The following is a 20,389-nucleotide window of genomic DNA, read 5'->3' as shown; positions in this document are numbered from 1 at the left end:
TATTGAAGCATGTGTTTTGGGCTGTGCATTGCTGGACGTGACTCTGGTGTGGGTAATCCTCACAGGCATTCCATAATGGCATAGGTTCAGCATCAATTATTGTTTTGACAGCATTGTATTATTTCTGTATTTCACATGGCAATACTGTTATTTTCACGTGTTTGTGTTTAGTATTTACTACTGTTAGACAATACTGCATCGTTTTCCCCTGCTCCACTTGGCAATATTATTATTTTTGCTTGCTTATATAGTTACATTGTAATGCAGGTGGAATGCTGGAGGGGAGAGCCGACACTTGAGCCTATGACAGATGCACATGCATATTTTCATATTGTTAGACCAACTATTTATTGTTACCCACTGTGAAAGTTTTTGGGATTATTTTTCCCTGGTGAGCCTGCTATATTCATATCTTCATATAAAGGGGATATTGATTGTGCATGTTTGGGTATGTTTTACATGCTTTTTAAATGTTTTTATGTCTTATAGCACTTGTTTGTCTCAATACAGCATTGTTCACACTAATTATACAGGCTGTGTGTGCACTTTAATTGCGCTTCTTCTCTCTCTTTGTACATGTACGGTTTTAGCGCATTAGCAGCACCCTTCCTTCATTATAGGTTACATTTTAGTGGTGCCCGCTTGACTTCTTTGTTTCATTGGGACAGAGAATTCAGCGCAGAAAGGAAGGCTTCCAACCCCACCTGGCTAGGGAGATTCCCAATCGCTTCCAGACTGCCCGGATTTCAAAGACCACCTGTAATCTGTGTACCTGAACTTCACCAGTTAAAGGTAAAGGAACTGCAACCCTGTATACTCCAATTCTTTCCTGCATCTCAACATCGACCACCCCTTTACCAATTGCATCAGGAGCCCTGGGGACCAAACTCTACCTGTGGGGAGCTATACCAACTCTGCTGCAATACCATTAGCCCCAGGGGACCCTTTAAGCAGGATCGGCCATCCCATAGGTGGCATCACAAACATTCTTTAGACTTTATTTCCCACTGCATTTTAGCCCCTTTTATTGGACACCCAGGGCCATTGACCAAGTCACTGCTGCCGTGATCACCCCTTTAAGTTCCGCTAGACCTGGTACCAAGTATCCCATGGTCCTAGCAGGCGCTCCAAAAATCCACAACTGCAAATTTGCATTATATGATTTTGGTGCAGATCTTTTTGGTAATTCACTGTGGAAAACAGTAGAATGGAATGTAAAATAAAAATAAATAAACATGCTGGGAGTTGTAGTCTGTCTCACCACAAACTGTGGTGCCATTATGGCATAATGATGGTTTAGTTACAGGACCTTTCCCTGCACTGTCACTTGCTGGGAGTTGTAGTCTCTCACCACATACTGCAGTGCTATGATGACATAATGATGGTTTAGTTACAGGACCTTTGCCTGCACTGTCACTTGCTGGGAGTTGTAGTCTCTCACCACATACTGCAGTGCTATGATGACATAATGATGGTTTAGTTACAGGACCTTTGCCTGCACTGTCACTTGCTGGGAGTTGTAGTCTCTCACCACATACTGCAGTGCTATGATGACATAATGATGGTTTAGTTACAGGACCTTTGCCTGCACTGTCACTTGCTGGGAGTGGTAGTCTCTCACCACATACTGCAGTGCTATGATGACATAATGATGGTTTAGTTACAGGACCCTTGCCTGCACTGTCACTTGCTGGAAGTTGTAGACTCTCACCACATTGGCCATAGCACCATGATATAATAAAGAAATGGTGAATACATGTGCATTAAAAAATGGATATGGATTCACTCTTTTTTTCCCATCCTCCTGTTTCTCTCTAAAAAAAGTAACAAGAGTAAATCTTTACATTGCATGTCCAACAAAAGCGGTTCTAACATACTATAACATCAAGATGATGGTGCAGATACTGGCATGTTCACACCATCAACAGCTGGTAATAAACAGCTGCACTGCTGCAATTGCTGAGATGGGAGAAAATTCTCATCCAGGCAGACCCTCTTGGAGATGTGATCACCAGCCTCAGCAATATTACCAGGACTGGTGTCACAAGTAGCAGAGACCAAATAAAAGGCTCTGATCTGTCCATTTTCAGCATTATTTACTCCACAAAAGTGGTGTAAATGCAACAGAAATGTAATCCTCTGTCTGTAGGACATTCTTTGTGGTGGGGCATGCAACCTGAAAAATGTGCTAAATTCAGGCACACAGTTTTATCCACTGTATTGTGCCTCACGTACATGTGCATGAGGCTAGTGAATGAACTTGTAAAATGTCTATGTAGAGTAGCAGTAGGGTGGTTCATTGGAATCAATTCCCCCTGTGGGCCCTAGGCACTCAATTCTGACCTTGAGTGCACGTCTGTAATATAGTAATTCTATAACTTATTCTCTCATGTCATCATTTGCTTTCTCTGCTGTTTTAAAATGGTTTTCAGTTACAACATTCTTAGTTCATGTGCCTCTGCTGGTTTAAATAATAAAAAGATCCATTATTCAACCCTCATTGGGTTCAGCTATCTTGTGTGTTGCAGGTGTCTGGATGCAACGAGCAGAGATCACGAGGCAGAAACAGCCAGGGGTTGATATAATGCTATTTATATACAACAGTAACTTTAAACAATTAATGTTAGTAGCTATGCAACTTAACAGTAGAGTGAAAAACAGCAGGTTTAGAATAAAGAAGAAAGTCTTTCACTACTTAACGTTAGTGTCCTTTTCACAAAGGTGATGCGTCCAGTCTTGGGAGTCACCACGAGAGTTCTCACTCAAAGCTCTGGCCTTAGCGAGAGTCACCGGGTTTTCCTGCTAGGCCGCAAGTCTCTTCCTGACGTAGAATATTAAAGCCCATTGAGCCTCCCATGCACCAACTGGCCACCTCCCAACACATACTCCTAATCCCAGCCGACCCTGATACCGTTGATGGCTGGATGTGATGGCCCTGTTCACTTGCATGTTTCATTGGCAAACGCAGGCATGCCTCTCCTGTTGCAGTCTCCGCATGGCTCTTACTCGACTTGACTGTCGGTGGAAGTCTCTCAGGCTCAAGGCAGAGAGGACTTGGCCTCAGCTCTTGACAGGCGTAGTCGGGCCTTGGAGGCTTGACCAATGCGGGACTTAATTTTTGGCTCTGACCAGTGTAAGTTGTTCTTGGGGATACCTTCTGGGGAATCTGGACCTTGCAAGGCTGTGACTGGCACCTGGGTGGTGTATCTGGAGCATGTCTGCACCGCTCCCTTCCCTGGAGCCAAATCTCCTTGTGGTTAGGTGCACAGGGCTTTCATGCCAGGGAAGTAATTCCTGTGGGTCACCTGATGTATCCAAGCACATGAGGTCACTCCCCCTGCAAACCTTCCAGCATACTTTGGTTTCACTTGATTTCGGCTGGCCAGCAGATGGCAATCTCTCAATGGCACCTCCTGCAAGAGTTATCCAGATATGTCATGCCTTTTTGTTACACTTACTTTGCTATTATTCCCATCTTTGTCTACTGGCAGCAGCAGTGAAGTAATGACTGCAACGTACATCACCGTTGCAGCCAGTCAAAAATATATAGTAGTGAAAGAAAAGTACCTTTGAGAAAGCAACACAGTAAACGTACACGGGGAATACATGGAGGGCTTTGCAGTAGCTACATTATGGGTCAGCATTGCTCTCTATTTCAATACTATTGATGTTTGATGTCATTTCTCTGTATTTGCATTCATATGCATCGGAATTATTAGTCCTTTATATTGTGAATCTGAATGACTAATATATTATTTTATGGTGTTATACTGTATGTAGGTGTATGTGTAAACCTTATTTTCCATCTCACTTGAGATTTATTATGACAATTGATTGCTGCTATCCTGCTCACCTCCTCTATTTCATCCTTTTTTTTTTTACATTTTAAGAATTATTCTTAAAATGTAATAATTATATGTTTTATTATATGTTAAAAAATGTACACTTATTTAATAATTCATGGGTAGTTAATAGTGATGAGCGAGTGTACTCGTTGCTCGGGTTTTCCCAAGCATGCTCGGGTGACCTCCGAGTATTTATGACGGCTCGGAGATTTAGTTTTCATCGCGGCAGCTGAATGATTTACAGCTATTAGCCAGCTTGATTACATGTGGGGATTCCCTAGCAACCAGGCAACCCCCACATGTACTCAGCCTGGCTAGTAGCTGTAAATCATTCAGCTGCGGCGATGAAAACTTAATCTCCGAACATTAACAAATACTCAGAGACCACCCGAGCGTGCTCCGGAAAACTCGAGCAATGAGTATACTCGCTCATCAATAGTAGTTAATGGTTACTCTTTGGTAATTGTTTGTTGGTAACATATTATATAGGAATACTCCACTTTATATCTTCTTTCATTAATGAGAATAATTACTTTGTGATGTTCGTAACCAGTGAAAACTTTTTGTACTACATGAATATTGTGGTAGTTACAGTGCTTAGAATAAATCAGTACACTCCATTTGAAAAGTATGCAAGTATACAAAAACATACTTTTTAAATTTTGATAATACTGAGCTTCATAGAACAATTTTTATCCCATATTATGAAAGGAAGGTTAATAATATAACTTTCATTACAAAACCTTCAGTTTTATTCAAATTAGTTAAAGGGGTTGTCCACTACTTTCAATTATCCCCCCAATGTATCCCCCCGGGGCCCCTGATGAATTGTGTAAATACCTTGCGTTGTCTTTTTCCCCTGTGAGCGGCGCTATGCTGGTGGCTGAGTCCGGGTCACGTGACCCCCAGGCTGCAGCCACCGCTAATTTCCGCCGACGTCACGTCAATTTCCAGACTCTGGAAATTGACGTGACGTCAGTAACAGGCGTGTCCCAGCCGCACAGTCAGCAGTCACTCATAGAGTGACTGGGCTGTGGGCGGGACTGTGCTGTGCTGGGGGCGGGCGGGGCTTTGCTGGGGGCGGGCGGGGCTGTGCACTGCAGGTGTCTGGTGCTGGGATCTGCTTGCTGAGATGTGCTGCGGCGGCGGCCGCTGGTGCGTCGACGGCCGGCCCCGCCGCGGCGGCCGGTGCCGTGGCGGCGGCTGAGGCCGGTGCTGAAGGTGGCTGTGCGGTGGTGGCGGCGGCGTTGTCTCTGTGTGCAGGCATGTCCGATGGGACTACAAGTCCCATTGGGCTCTGCCTGCTACAGTGACAGTGAGTGACACATTAGCCAATGATGGGACAGTAGTAGTCCCATCATCCGGCTAATGTGTTGAATGTAAAAAAAAAAAAAAAGAAAAAAAACCCACATATACAGTACATACATACATAGAACACATACAGGACATGCGCCATGCGACGACATGCTGCATGCGACGACATGCTGCATGCGACGACATGCGCCATGCGACGACATGCTGCATGCGACGACATGCTGCATGCGACGACATGCGCCATACGACGACATGCGCCATGCGACGACATGCACCATGCGACAACATGCGGCATGCGACGGCATGTGCATACAGTACATACATACAGTACATACATACAGTACATACATACATACATACATTCATTACATACAGTACATACATATAGACATACAGTACATAAAACATAGAGTACATACTCACCATCACTTGTCACTTTGATCCCCGAAGCCATTGTCATCTGTAAAAAATATTAAAATAATAAACAAACACTATACTCCCTGATCCGCAGAAATCCAATTAAAACGAGTGTCCCACGACGATCTCCCGTGGAGAGCAGGAGCATCAGCTGACGCAACCACTCACCAGGGGCACCAGGAACACAATGAGGGGAGGAAGGTATCCTTCCACAATGTATTCCCCACAATGTATTCCTACGCCCCTGTGAGAAAATAGTCCCTAGTCTCACTTTATGGCATGCTGTATGAGAAAGTTCCCACGCAGCTTTTTGCCATAAAGTGAGACCAGTGAACTTTAGTAACCTCAGTGATACACTGCAGGAGCCATTGCCTCCTGTCAGTGTGTCACTGAGGGTCCTATAGAGCGGTGACATCAACCCTAACCCTAACCCTAAACGTGACAGAAATGCGTGGCACTTTAATACGTGACACTGAAATACGTGGCACTTACATACGTGGCACTTAAATCTGTGGCACTGAAATACGTGGCACTGAAATACGTGGCACTTACATAGGTGTCACTGAAATCCGTGGCACTGAAATCCGTGGCACTGAAATAAGTGTCACTTACATACGTGGTACTTAAATCCGTGGCACTGAAATACGTGGCACTGAAATACGTGGCACTTACATAGGTGGCACTTAAATCCGTGGCACTGAAATCCGTGGCACTGAAATACGTGTCACGTGGTACTTAAGTACGTGGCACTTACATACGTGGCACTTACATACATGGCACTTACATACGTGGCACTTACATACGTGGCACGTGGCACTTACATACGTGGCACTTATATACGTGGCACGTGGCACTTACATACGTGGCACTTATATACGTGGCACTTATATATGTGGCACTGAAATACGTGGCACTGAAATATCGTGGCACTATGACTGTCAGAAAATGTTCATTAAACAGTTAGGGGTGAGGTTAGGGGTAGGGTTAGGGTTAGGGTTTGGATCCCTTTATCACCCTGATGGTGGTGGGTGGTGTTTCAGTGTTTTTTTTCTGTTTTTTTCTATAAAAACGCATGCGTTTTTAACGCAAACGCATTGTGCTTAAAAACGCATGCGTTTACATAGACAGCAATGCATTTTTTTGCCGCAAATAAACGCATGCGTTTTTTTGCGGCAAAACAACGCCGCTAAAAATTACTACAGGTTGCATTTCTGCAAATGAACACGCGCGTACAAGAACGCATGCGTTGCCGAAAACGCGTCAAAACGCATGCGAAAAAACGCATGCGTATTTAATGTTAAGTATAGGAAAAAAACGCATGCATTTTTTAGTGCTAAAACGCAGCGTCCAAAAACGCAAGTGTGAAACCAGCCTCAGTGCCGGAATTGCGCCATTTCTGGGGTGGCTGCGGACTGGTATTTGTAGCAGGGGGGGACCAATATCCATGGCCCCTCTCTAGGCTATGAATATCAGCCCGCAGCTGTCTGCATAGCCTTTCAGGCTATAAAATATAGGGGGACCCCACGTCATTTTTCTGGGGGGGTCCCCCTATTTTAATAGCCAGTAAAGGCTACGCAGACAGCTGCGGGCTGATATTCATAGCAGGCTACAAATATTGACCCCCGGCCGTCGGCTTTCCCCCTCTTGCGCAGAAAATTGCGCGGGAGCCCACGCCGTTTTTTTCAGTTTTTTATTAAATTAAACGCTCATTAAGGCCTGTTTCACACTTGCGTCGGCACGGGTCCATCGCTATGCGTTGGGCCGACGTACCGACGCACGTTGTGAAATTTGTGCACATCGTGGGCAGCGGATGCAGTTTTTCAACGCATCCGCTGCCCATTCTGAAGTCCGGGGAGGAGGGGGCGGAGTTTTGGCCACGCATGCACGGTAGAAAATGGCAGACGCGACGGACGTGCCAACGGTCCGCCAAAACACGACGCATCCGTTGCACGATGGACGCGACGTGTGGCCATCCGTCGCGATCCTTCACTAATACACGTCTATGGGTAAAAAACGCATCCTGCGAGCACATTTGCAGGATCCGTTTTTTCCCCAAAAAGACGGATTGTGGAAAACGCAAGTGTGAAAGTAGCCTTATAGAAACATCGGCCTTTCTATTATATATCTATGGATATATCTATCTATAGATATATTTATCTATAGATATATCTATAGATACATAGATGTATCTATCCATATATTTGGGTGCTTTCACACATCAGGTTTTTGGCATGAGGCACAATCTGGCGAGTTTTGAAAAAAACGGATCCATTTTTTTCCGTCGGATCCGTTTTTTTCTCATAGAGTTTCATCCGTTTTTTGCCGGATCCGTCAAAAAAGCTGTTTCCGCCGGATGGAAAACACATACAGAGGAACGTTTTTTCTGTCCGGCGAAAAAACGCACAGCGACGGATCCGGCAAAAAAACGTATGAAACTGAGCTGTGAAATGATGCATCCGGCTTTGGAATCCATTTTTTCATGCATGTTTCCATTCAAATCATGCACATTTTCCGTTTATTTACTTATTTCCAAAAACGGCATTAAAACCGCGCATAAACCGCACCAAAAAAAGCATCAAAACTGCACCAAAAACTGCATCAAAACTGCACCAAAAACTGCATCAAAACCTGGTGCAGTTTTGCAGTTTTGGTGCGGTTTTGATACAGTTTTTGGTGCAGTTTTGATGCAGTTCTTGGTGTGGTTTTGGTGCGGCTTTTTCCGCAGCATGTGCACAACAAGTCTGCGGCTCCCATAGACTTACATTGGTTGTACACTACACTGCGGATTTGATGCAATTCAGTGCAGCAAAAAACCCTGCGGATCTGCAATCAGATCCGCAACGGGTGCACACAGCCTTAGCATTTAGTGAACCAGCCAAAAAGCCAAGCAAAAAACAACTGTGGGATTGCACTTTTTTGCCATTTCATTGCACTTTGAATTTTTTTCATCTGTTTACGATCAACATTGCGTGCAGCAGCCACCACAGCCTCCCAGACACTGTTCCAAGAGGTGGACTGTTTTCCCTCCCTGTAGATCTCGCATTTTATGAGGAACCACAGGTTCTCTATGGGATTCAGATCAGGTGAACAAGGGGGCCATATCATTATTTTTTCTTCTTTGAGACCTTTACTGGCCAGCCACGCTGTGGAGTAGTTGGAGGCATGTGATGGAGCATTGTCCTGCATGAAAATCATGTTTTTCTTGAACGATCCTGACTTCTTCCTGTACCACTGCTTGAAGAAGTTGTCTTCCAGAAACTGGCAGTAGGTCTGGGAGTTGAGCTTCACTCCATCCTCAACTTGAAAAGGTCCCAAAAGTTCATCTTTGATGATCCCAGCCCATACCAGTACCCCACCTCCACCTTGCTGGCATCTGAGTCGGAGTGGAGCTCTCTGCTCTTTTCTGATCCAGCCTCTGGCCCATCCATCTGGCCAATCAAGAGTCACTCTCATTTCATCAGTCCATAAAACCTTTGAGTCTTAAGATATTTCTTGGCCCATCTTGACATTTTATCTTATGTTTCTTGTTCAAAGGTGGTCGTTTTTCAGCCTTCCTTACCTTGGCCATGTCCCTGAGTATCGCACACTTTGTGCTTTTTGTTACTCCAGTAACATTGCAGTTCTGAAATATGGCAAAACTGGTGGCAAATGGCATCTTGGCAGCTTCATGCTTGATTTTCCTCAATTCATGGGCAGTTATTTTTCGCCTTTTTTGCCCAACACGCTTCTTGCGACCCTGTTGGCTCTTTGACATGAAACGCTTGATTGTTCGGTGATCACGCTTCAAAAGTTTGGCAATTTCAAGACTGCTGCATCCCTCTGCAAGACATCTCACAATTTGGGACTTTTCAGAGCCTGTCAAATCTCTCTTTTGACCCATTTTGCCAAAGGAAAAGAAGTTGCCTAATAATTAAGCACACCTTATATAGGGTTTTGCTGTCATTAGACAAGACCCCTCCTCATTACAGAGATGCACATCACCTGATTTACTTAATTGGTAGTTGGCTCTCAAGCCTGAACAGCTTGGAGTAGGACAACATGTATAAAAAGTATCATGTGATCAAAATACAACTTGCCTAATAATTCTGCACACAGTGTAAATAAAAGCTTATAACCTGACGTTAAATTCATCCATTGGTTGTATAAATTATTCTTTTGAAAGCTGAAACCCTCCGAAATGTGGTTTAGGTTAAGAAAATAAATTGGCATCGATGCAGAAATATTGATCAGTTAATAGACACAGAATTGTCAGATTTTGGCAAGACAAAAGTTTTGTTGCCCACAGAAAGTAATGTGATATTCAAACACATAACTAACTTAAAATACAGAAAAATGAAGGCAGCACTCCAATAGAAAAAATAAGGTGATTTATTGGCCCATGTGCGACGTTTTAGTCCAGGATGTGGACCTTTCTCAAGCTTGAGAAAGGTCCACATCCTGGACTGAAACGTCGCACATGGGCCAATAAACCACCTTTATTTTTTTCTATTGGAGTGCTGCCTTCTTTTTTCTGGATTATAGCATGAGGTTTGGTATATACATGGAAGGATTTTTTGCACCCTTTGTGTTCTTTTGGTGCTGCTTTTTGTTTTCTTTTTCTAACTTAAAGTACAAATATATGAATGAAGTTGTGGTGCTATTAGAGTCATATTTAATATTTTGTGTGACTTCCATGAGCTTGAAGGACTGAATCCATGCGGTTCAACAATGATTTTTACAATTTATTAATGAAGTCTTCAGGAATAGCAAAGAATGCAGTCTTACATGCCTCCCAGAGTTCATCTAGATTCTTTGGTTTTGTCTTCGAAGCCTCCTCTTTCATCCTACCCCAAACATGCTCAATGATGTTCATGTCTGGTGACTGGGCTGGCCAGTCCTTGAGCACCTTGATCTTTTTTGCCTGGAGGAACTTTGTTGTAGAGATGGATGTATGAGATGGAGCACCATCCTGTTGCAGAATTTGACCCCTTTTATGATTTGGAATATAACAGGTAGCTAGTGCTTCTTGATATTTTAGGCTATTGATATTGCCTTCCACCTTGCAAATGTGTTGCACAACCCCATACTGAATGTAACCCCAGACCATGATCTTTTCACCACCAAATTTAACTGTTTTCTGGGTGTATTATGGATCCATACGGGCTCCAGTAGGTCTCCTGCAGTATTTGCGGTGGCTGGGGTGTAATTCTACTGAAGATTCAACAGAGAAAACCACCTTCTGCCACTTTTCCCACATCCACCTGTTTAGCAGGCTGTGGGACTTTGCAAATGCCACACGGTTTTTTATTTGCCTTTTGTTTAGTGCTGGCTTCTGGGCACTGATTCGACCATGGAGGCCATTTCAAGATAGAATCCTACAAACTGTTCTAGTTGACACAGCGACTTGAGGTGACCAGGCCTGTTGGAGCTCTGGTGGAGTTGAAGAGGGGCTTGTTTTGGATTTTCTAACCAACAAACGTTCCTCCTGAGCAGTTGTCTTGTGGGGTTTGCCGGACCTGGGCTTGTCAAACACATCTCCAGTCTCTTCAAATTTTTTTTAATTCTTTGTACTTGATGCTGAGACACATTATAGGTGCCAGCCCACCTCTGCAGTGGATCTGGTCTTCAGCCTCTTGATAATCCAGGCTTTGGTCGCATGGTGGATTTTTGGCATGTTGTCGGAGCTCAAGTTGCAGTTCAAGTAAAGGTCTGGGGTGCTGGGATTCTTTTTGTACACACACGCTAATTAACCGATCATTTACTGAGCACAGGTGAGGATGTAAACTAGGATTAGGTGCATTATATGACCAGGCAACAAAATGTTTGTCTTGCCAAAATCTGACCATTCTGTGTCCATTAACTGATCAATATTTCTGCATTGATGCCAATTTATTTTCTTAACCTAAACCACATTTCGGAGGGTTTCAGCTTTCAAAAGAATAATTTATACAGCCAATGGATGAATTTAATGTCAGGTTATAAGCTTTTATTTACATAACATGGATAAGCGACAAAACTTCTGTCAGGGAGTGTAGGCATGGCATGAACAAGTTGGCAGCATATTGCAACATCTTTTTTTTTCCATTTTTCAAGAATGACTTCTTTTAGAGCCTGGATGAAGAAAGATGGTCAACTTGTTTCTTTAGAGATCTCCATAGTTATGTAAATTGTGTTCAGATCAGGAGACACACTTGGCCATTGAATCACTTTCACACCTTTCTTCTTCAGAAATGCAAAAGATCTATGTTTTGGATAATTGTCATGCTGAAAAAGTACACCTCTACCAAGGGAACACAGTGATGGTAGTATTTTCTCTTTCATTATAGATCAGTACATCTGTGAATTTATAATACCATCTGTGAATTTATAATACCATCAATGAAATGTAGCCCCCACGACACCAGCAGTACTCATGCAGCCACTCATAAAGGACACTCCACCATGTTTCAATGTAATCCAATGATCCATAACACACATCTGTTGCATTTCTGTAGAAGAACCAAGTGAAAGTGATTTAGAAAGGAAAGAAAGAGGGGGGAGAGCTCACCACGCTGTGTAGTCTATATATCCTGGTTGTAGACTGTGTGAATGGTGCTTGGTCCTGCTGGTGGAACACCGCCAATGGTAGATGAATGCAAAGGAGTGCTGCACTTCCCTCCAACGACTTAGTAAAATGGGAACTTTGTTGAAAAAACATAACAACTTTGGAATCCAAATCACATGTTTAAATCCTGACGCGTTTCAGGAGCACAACGGCATCCTTAATCATAGGTTGTAAAGTGGAATCCTAGGTAAACAATTTAAATGAGTCCAAATTAATCAGGACATAGAATGAAATACTAACAATTCATGCAACTCAGTGCAAGTGTGAAATGCTGATAGACTAGACTGAATACACATACTGCAACCAATGGCAATAGTAGAAGACAAAAATGAAAATTAATATCCATATTCAAATAAAAATGTAAGGAGCTTTCATTATAAAGTAGATAAAAAAAATGCCAAAAATACAAAGAAAAGTGAATAGTAAACCACTGCATGAAAATCAATAAATATAAAATTAATATTTTTTCTAATTCACACCATATGAAAATTTTGTGTTTAGAGATGAAATCCAGAATACTTATGGAAGTGCTAACTGTCTTTGCCAATTATCCCCTCTGGAAGGACATGGTACATTCTCCAAACCCTAGAATGAGAAGTGAGACATGTCAACTTTGTGACAACTGGTTAAATGCTTCACCACTCCAGAATATGTGCTGTTATTGCTATGGATATTGACTATGTGCTCTGCAATGCGTTCCTTTAGCTTGTGTATTGTGCATCCAACATAGTTCATATTGCACTTGCGGCACTCAATGCAATAAACCACATGGTGTGAATCGCCGCTAATGAAGAATTGAATATTGCGATCCACACTATGTGGCAATCTGTAGGATTTTTTCTATTCTGCGGCAAACTCACAGACATTGGATCTATTGCCCGGACTCTTAAAAAATTATTTGCAGGAAAGCCAGAAAGAAGGAGTTTTGGGCAATTGTAGCATACTAGGAGAAAGCATGTTTCCTAATGAATGACCCCATCTCACAATGCATCTGCAGCCGCTCTTGACTATTTGGCAGAGAGTTTCATCTTGGTTAGCAATGGGAAGGTATTTTAAGACAATCTTTTTAATTGAATTGAATTGATTTGAGAGATGTATGATGTAGAGAATGTTACAAAAGATAGATTTTGCTACGTGTGTTAGGGGTCGAGTTCCCGCCTCTGCACAGGGGGAATCTTGGGCCATCCCCGCTGCGGTATCCCATTCTTCTGTCGCAGTGGAGTCTGCTCAGCGGAGACGTCGGTCCCAGCATCTTGCTCAGTCTCACTCTGTGCAAAGGGTTACTGCTGCATTTCCAGCTTCTGCCATTGAAGCCAGTGCTGGGCAGCGGTGAGCAGACGCTTTTGAGACTGAGGCCATGTGCACACGTTCAGGTTTTTTCGCGTTTTTTTCGCTATAAAATCGCGATAAAAACGTAAAAAAAACGCTTACATATAGTTCCTAATAGTTTTTATGTATTCCGCAAAAATAGTGCAAACATTGCGTTTTTTTCCGCGAAAAAAACGATTCGCGGAAAAAAAAGCAACATGTTCATTAATTTTGCGGAATCGCTGATTTCCCGCACACATAGCCTTGCATTGAAACGCTAGAAATCCGCAAACATATAAAAAAATGCGGATTTCTAGCGTTATTTTTGCGGTAAAACAGGAAGTGACAACACAATGTCCATCCCATAATGGCCATCCCATCATGCCATGCATGCATATCCCATAAAATCCAGGAAGCGGAAACTCCCACATTCCCGTCTTCCTGCTTATAACTGCCAGCATGGAGTGCTACGACCGTATGAGCCTGGATGTGGTGCAGATGATAAGTGTGGTAAGAGTGTGTGTGTCTGTGTATATAGTGTATATATGTGTGTGTGTCTGTGTATATATGTGTGTGTGTCTGTGTATATATGTGTGTGTGCGTGTGTTCGGACATCGGCCGATGAGACTACACCCATCGGCCTTTGTCTGTTCCCTCCAAGTCGTTGCAGCAGGCTCAGCTCGATGGGAGCAGTATTTCCCATCGAACTGTCCCTGCTGTTATGTACGTCCCCGAAATGTTGTAGCAGCCCCCTCATCCTAAATTTCCTAGTAAAATGTAACAAAATTTCCCCCACAAAATGTCCCCTTATTAAAAACAATGGTGGCCAGTGTTTACATTGGTGGCCAGTGTTTACATTGGTGGCCATAGTGTAGTAATTTACATTGGTGGCCAGTGTTTACATTGGTGGCCAGTGTTTACATTGGTGGCCAGTGTTTACATTGGTGGCCAGTGGTAAAAATCAATAAATTAAATTATCCCCCTGTCGTGTCCCTATTTTTTAATAGTCCATTAAATTCATTTTCATTGGTGGCCAGTGGTTACCTGTGGAAATAAATTATACATACCTGTCCCCGCCGATCGCCACCTAAAATTAATTAAAAAAAACAAACCCATACTCACATAAACGCCCAATTCCACGAATCCCTCGTCAGAAAAAAAGTAAAAAAACAAACCACAAAGTATACCTACCCTCCGCAGCATCCAATTAAACGAGTGTCCCACGAGGATCTTGAGTTTAGAGCAGCCACATAACATGCGGCTGCTCTAAACCGCGGCCGCCGATACAATGAATGGGATCGTAAAGCGATCCCCTTCACTGTATACCGAGTACTCCCGAAGGCAGCTCGCGCTGTTCGGGTGAACTCGATCGGTAGTCACTGCGGCTGCGCGGACTCCCCGGCTGACCGGAGGTGAACTCTGGAGCGTGGGAAATTTTTTCTCATGCTATCTGTTCATCTCCGTTCAGCCGCTGAGGCTGCGCAGAGATGAAATATGTCATGTGCAGTAATGTTTACAAGGGGACAGGTGCATTAGCACCGGTTCCTTTGTAAATCTTTTTTTTTTTTTTTTTTTTTTTACCCTTGGATTACCAGTTTAATAAAATGTGGTCAAAAACTGGGTGTCTTTATTTCATTAAAATTTTGAAATCATTTGTCTGTCTTTATTAACCCTTTTCATGTGCAAGGGTTAACAATGGATAGGTGTCATAATTGACGCCTCTCCATTATTAATCTGGCTTAATGTCACCTTACAATAGCAAGGTGGCATTAACCCTTCATTACCCCATATCCCACCACTACAGGGAGTGGGAAGAGAGTGGCCAAGTGCCAGAATAGGCGCATCTTCCAGATGTGCCTTTTCTGGGGTGGCTGGGGGCAGATGTTTGTAGCCACGGGGGGGCCAATAACCATGGACCCTCTCCTGGCTATTAATATCTGCCGTCAGTCACTGGCTTTACCACTCTGGCGGAGAAAATTGCGCGGGAGCCCACGCCATTTTTTCCCCGTGATTTAACCCTTTAATAGCTTTAGCGCCCAAATATGTCCCCCTCCAAATAAATGACATGGTTTACTGTATGTTATTCCGTATAAGAGAAGAGAGGAGATCTAAAAACCCGGGAATGTAATTACAGGCCTTTCTGCAATCTAGCGCTGTATGTATTAGTGAAATATATATATATATATTATATATATATATATATATATATATATATATACATACACACACACACACACACACACACTAGATGGTGGCCCGATATACGTGGTATGTCGCACAGCCCACATAGTATATCGCACATAGTATATAGCACAGGCCACGTAGTATATTGCCCAGCCACGTATATAGCACAGCCCATGTAGTATATTGCCCAGCCACGTATATAGCACAGCCCATGTAGTATATTGCCCAGCCACTTATTTTGCACATCCCATGTAGTATATAGCACAGCCAACGTAGTATATTGCCCAGCCACGTATATAGCACAGCCCATGTAGTATATTGCCCAGCCACGTATATAGCACAGCCCATGTAGTATATTGCCCAGCCACGTATATAGCACAGCCACTTATTTAGCACATCCCATGTAGTATATAGCACAGGCCACGTAGTATATTGCCCAGCCACGTATATAGCACAGCCCATGTAGTATATTGCCCAGCCACTTATTTTGCACATCCCATGTAGTATATAGCACAGGCCACGTAGTATATTGTCCAGCCACGTATATAGCACAGGCCACGTAGTATATTGCCCAGCCACGTATATAGCACAGCCCATGTAGTATATTGCCCAGCCACTTATTTTGCACATCCCATGTAGTATATAGCACAGCCAACGTAGTATATTGCCCAGCCACGTATATAGCACAGCCCATGTAGTATATTGCCCAGCCACGTATATAGCACAGCCCATGTAGTATATTGTCCAGCCACGTATATAGCACAGGCCACGTAGTATATTGCCCAGCCACGTATATAGCACAGCCCATGTAGTATATTGCCCAGCCACTTATTTTGCACATCCCATGTAGTATATAGCACAGGCCACGTAGTATATTGTCCAGCCACGTATATAGCACAGGCCACGTAGTATATTGCCCAGCCACGTATATAGCACAGCCCATGTAGTATATTGCCCAGCCACTTATTTTGCACATCCCATGTAGTATATAGCACAGCCAACGTAGTATATTGCCCAGCCACGTATATAGCACAGCCCATGTAGTATATTGCCCAGCCACGTATATAGCACAGCCCATGTAGTATATTGTCCAGCCACGTATATAGCACAGGCCACGTAGTATATTGCCCAGCCACGTATATAGCACAGCCCATGTAGTATATTGCCCAGCCACTTATTTTGCACATCCCATGTAGTATATAGCACAGCCAACGTAGTATATTGCCCAGCCACGTATATAGCACAGCCCATGTAGTATATTGCCCAGCCACGTATATAGCACAGCCCATGTAGTATATTGCCCAGCCACGTATATAGCACAGCCACTTATTTAGCACATCCCATGTAGTATATAGCACAGGCCACATAGTATATTGCCCAGCCACGTATATAGCACAGCCCATGTAGTATATTGCTCAGCCACTTATATAGCACAGCCCATGTAGTATATTGCCGAGCCACGTATATAGCACAGGCCACGTAGTATATAGCCTAACCACGTATATAGCACAGGCCATGTAGTATATTGCCCAGCCACTTATATAGCACAGCCCATGTAGTATATAGCACAGGCCACGTAGTATATAGCCCAGCCACGTAGTAGCAGTGAAATTTTTTTTGTGCGTAACGACCCAAAAAACCTTCACTTACATGTATTTTCTTGCACACGGTCTTTGTGCAACTGTAGATAACCGTATATTTCTGTTCTTTTACTTTAAATTTTAATACAAATTTTCCCTTGTAATCTGTTATTTTTCAGATTGAAAAACACCCGGAGGTCTGGGACCGGTCACATGAGAATTACAAGGGGTCAAAGCGTGATGCCTGGCCCAAGATTGTAACAACTCTATTTCCTGAGTGGCCGAATCTACCTAAACAGTGGCAAACAACAATTTGTAAGTATTGATTTTTTAAATTTTTGGGGAAAAGTAAGGAAATGGGATTTGTAATATTTTATTTTTAAATTCTTTCATTTCAGTGGGCGATGTGAGGAAGAGGTGGCGGTCAGTGACAGATCGATTCATGAAGTCCCTCAAGACTCCGAGTGGCAGCTCGCCGCCAAGGAAGAGGGTGCCATATGCAGACCAGCTGCAGTTTATATTGGGAAGCCGGAGTTTGAGGAGGTAGTTTATATATAAAAATTGTTTAGCTTGACGTAATGATTGAAAATAGTATTTTTTTAACATTGTTTTTTTTCTTTGGTCTGCAGAACTGAAAGCAACGTCTGTGCCCAAACACCGCCGGACCTAGGTGACTCCACGGAGGACAATATTGGAGAGGAAGTAGAAGAATGCAGGATGGGCAGCCAAGCTTCTCATGTCTTTGTCCGGAAGGTCACAAGAGGTTACCGATACCTTTGGAGAACGTGACATAGCACCTCGTGCGGGAGAAGTTTTGGACTCTAACACTGCTTCTACTTCCTCGGACGCTGCAGCCAACTCTGGTGGTGGTGTGTCGAGGCACATGGGGATGGGGGCTGCTTCTGCCCGTCCCGTGGCTTTGAGAAGGGCGGCACCAAAGAAGTCTAAACAAGCTCAAGTTATAGAAAACTTAACAAGCCGTACGCTCAATCTGCTAGACAATTCGGCAAAGCAAGATGAGCAAGACAAATTTGGGTCACTTTTGGCAGACCGCCTTAGAACACTGCCACGGGACAAGCAGCAAATGTACATGACAGCAGCCAATTGTCTGTTAACGGCAATTGATGGGACATCCACCCTACCCCCAGCCCAACAAATTATGATGGGTATTTTTAATATTTTTAATAACCCCATTGTGCCTCCACCACCACCACCAGCCGCACTGCAGCGTTATGGGCAGGCGGCAACATACAGGGCCGACCACGTAGAGGCCTACAGTTATGGCCATACACCTGGACCTACAGCAACTGGCCATCGTACCAGTACACCCAATTCCAGTCTCTCCTCCCAACATGACTCATTTACGGGTTATGGATACCACCCGGAATATCACAATTTTTGAGATTTGATGTCTCCTCCTTTTTCAGTAGAGATGGGAGTGTAGACAATGTTTTACTGTGATGAGAGTTCCCGCCCAAATGTGAATAAGTTTTTTACGTTTTTTTCAAAAAAATCTAAGTTTATTGAAAAAAAATATTTTGTTATTGATTTTGGATATTACATCAGCTAATGTATCTTCCTTTAATAATCTTCACAACATTTTCTGTTATGTAATAAAATTATTTTTTAATGTAATAAAAGAAGTTTGGTTATACTACTCTGAGTTGGAATGATTACCAAATGTGAAGACCGGATAATGTGATCTGATGAAGCAACATTAACAAAAAAAACAAACATGGAAACGATAATTATTAAAATCATATTTTGTATTTATTAACGATTATTTGCTTTCATATTGATGATTAAAAAGGGTCCTTGGTAGATAGGAAATAGGCTTCGCTAGATAGGGATTAGGCCTCGCATTTTCTCTGTTGTTATCATCTCTGCCATACACACAGGTTCCTTTTTTTGTATGGGTTTGGCCATCATATGTTCTCTGCTGTTATCGCTGACGTCCAGGCTTGGGCCTTGATTCGGTTTAGGCATCCGATCTTTTCTGCAGTTCAGGCTGCTCAACACCGGCACAAGAGTATTGCCAGTGCACGGCACCTTCAGGACTCATGAAGTAGTCTGCGAAGGTTTCTCTCACACGCACACCCGAGTTACATTGCCTTCCTTGACCAAAGTTGTCCACTGCAACTAATTCTGACACCTGTGGCTCCTCAACTACCTCTGTGCTGTATTCACGAGCATAGTTGTGGAGCACACAGCATGCCTTTATCACAGTGTCCACGGTCTCCGGATGTAACAGGATGGCAGTGTGAAAAATCCTCCACCGACTACACATGATCCCGAAGGTACATTCCACATATCTTCGTGCACGGCACAGCCTGTAATTGAAAATCCTACGCCGATCATCCAGTGCTCTTCGTGGGTATGGGCGCAGCAGGTTGGGCTTTAAGGGAGATGCCTCATCCGATACCATCACAAAGGGCACTGGATGTGTGGAACCCGGCAAAGGTCTTGAGGCTGGGAGCGTGACGCCATCTTGAAGAATTTGAAGTCCAATCTGTGATGACTGCAGCACCCGAGAGTCCCCAGAACTGCCATAAGCACCGACGTCGATGGCAACAAACTTGTAATGTGCGTCAGCCACCGCCATCAGGACCACAGAAAAATACTTCTTATAATTAAAGAAGCTTGATCCTGATCGTGGTGGCTGCTGAACCCTTACATGTTTGCCATCAACAGCACCTACGCAGTTGGGGAAATTGGCCACAGTTTGAAAACCCGCTGCAACCTGCAGCCAAGTCTCCTCGGTTGGGCAAGGCATCACGATGGGCTGCAACGTCTGCCAGATGACGGTACATGTGCACCGTACAATTTGCGAGATGGTGGATTTGCCTAGCCTAAATTGGAGGTGCAGGGATGTGTAGCTCTCTCCTGTAGCTAAAAACCTGATGAGAGAAAAAAAAATTCTTTAGAATAACTAATAATGGGGGCACTCGCAGCATTGCGGCAGCACTATGGGGGAACTGGCAGCATTGCGGCAGCACTATGGGGGAACTGGCAGCATTGTGGCAGCATTATGTGGGCACTCGCAGCATTGCGGCAGCATTATGGGTGAACTGGCAGCATTATGGCAGCATAATGGGGGCACTCGCAGCATTGCGGCAGCACTATGGGGGAACTGGCAGCATTGTGGCAGCATAATGGGG

General features: G+C 43.7%; 1 long non-coding RNA gene across 1 annotated transcript; it reads left to right on the top strand.

The window, feature by feature from the left end:
- The first annotated feature begins 17,412 nt into the window (after window positions 1-17,412).
- Window positions 17,413-18,695, top strand: LOC143809913 (uncharacterized). The gene is made up of 3 exons (XR_013222528.1): window positions 17,413-17,546; window positions 17,630-17,774; window positions 17,861-18,695. It is a non-coding gene; the product is annotated as an uncharacterized LOC143809913 (long non-coding RNA).
- The last annotated feature ends 1,694 nt before the right edge of the window (window positions 18,696-20,389 follow it).

This window comes from Ranitomeya variabilis, chromosome 2, assembly GCF_051348905.1.
Source record: "Ranitomeya variabilis isolate aRanVar5 chromosome 2, aRanVar5.hap1, whole genome shotgun sequence".
In the NCBI taxonomy this organism is placed as follows: domain Eukaryota; kingdom Metazoa; phylum Chordata; class Amphibia; order Anura; family Dendrobatidae; genus Ranitomeya; species Ranitomeya variabilis.
The sequence above is the reverse complement of the archived record's forward strand: the minus strand, read 5'-3'. Positions and strand labels throughout refer to the sequence as shown.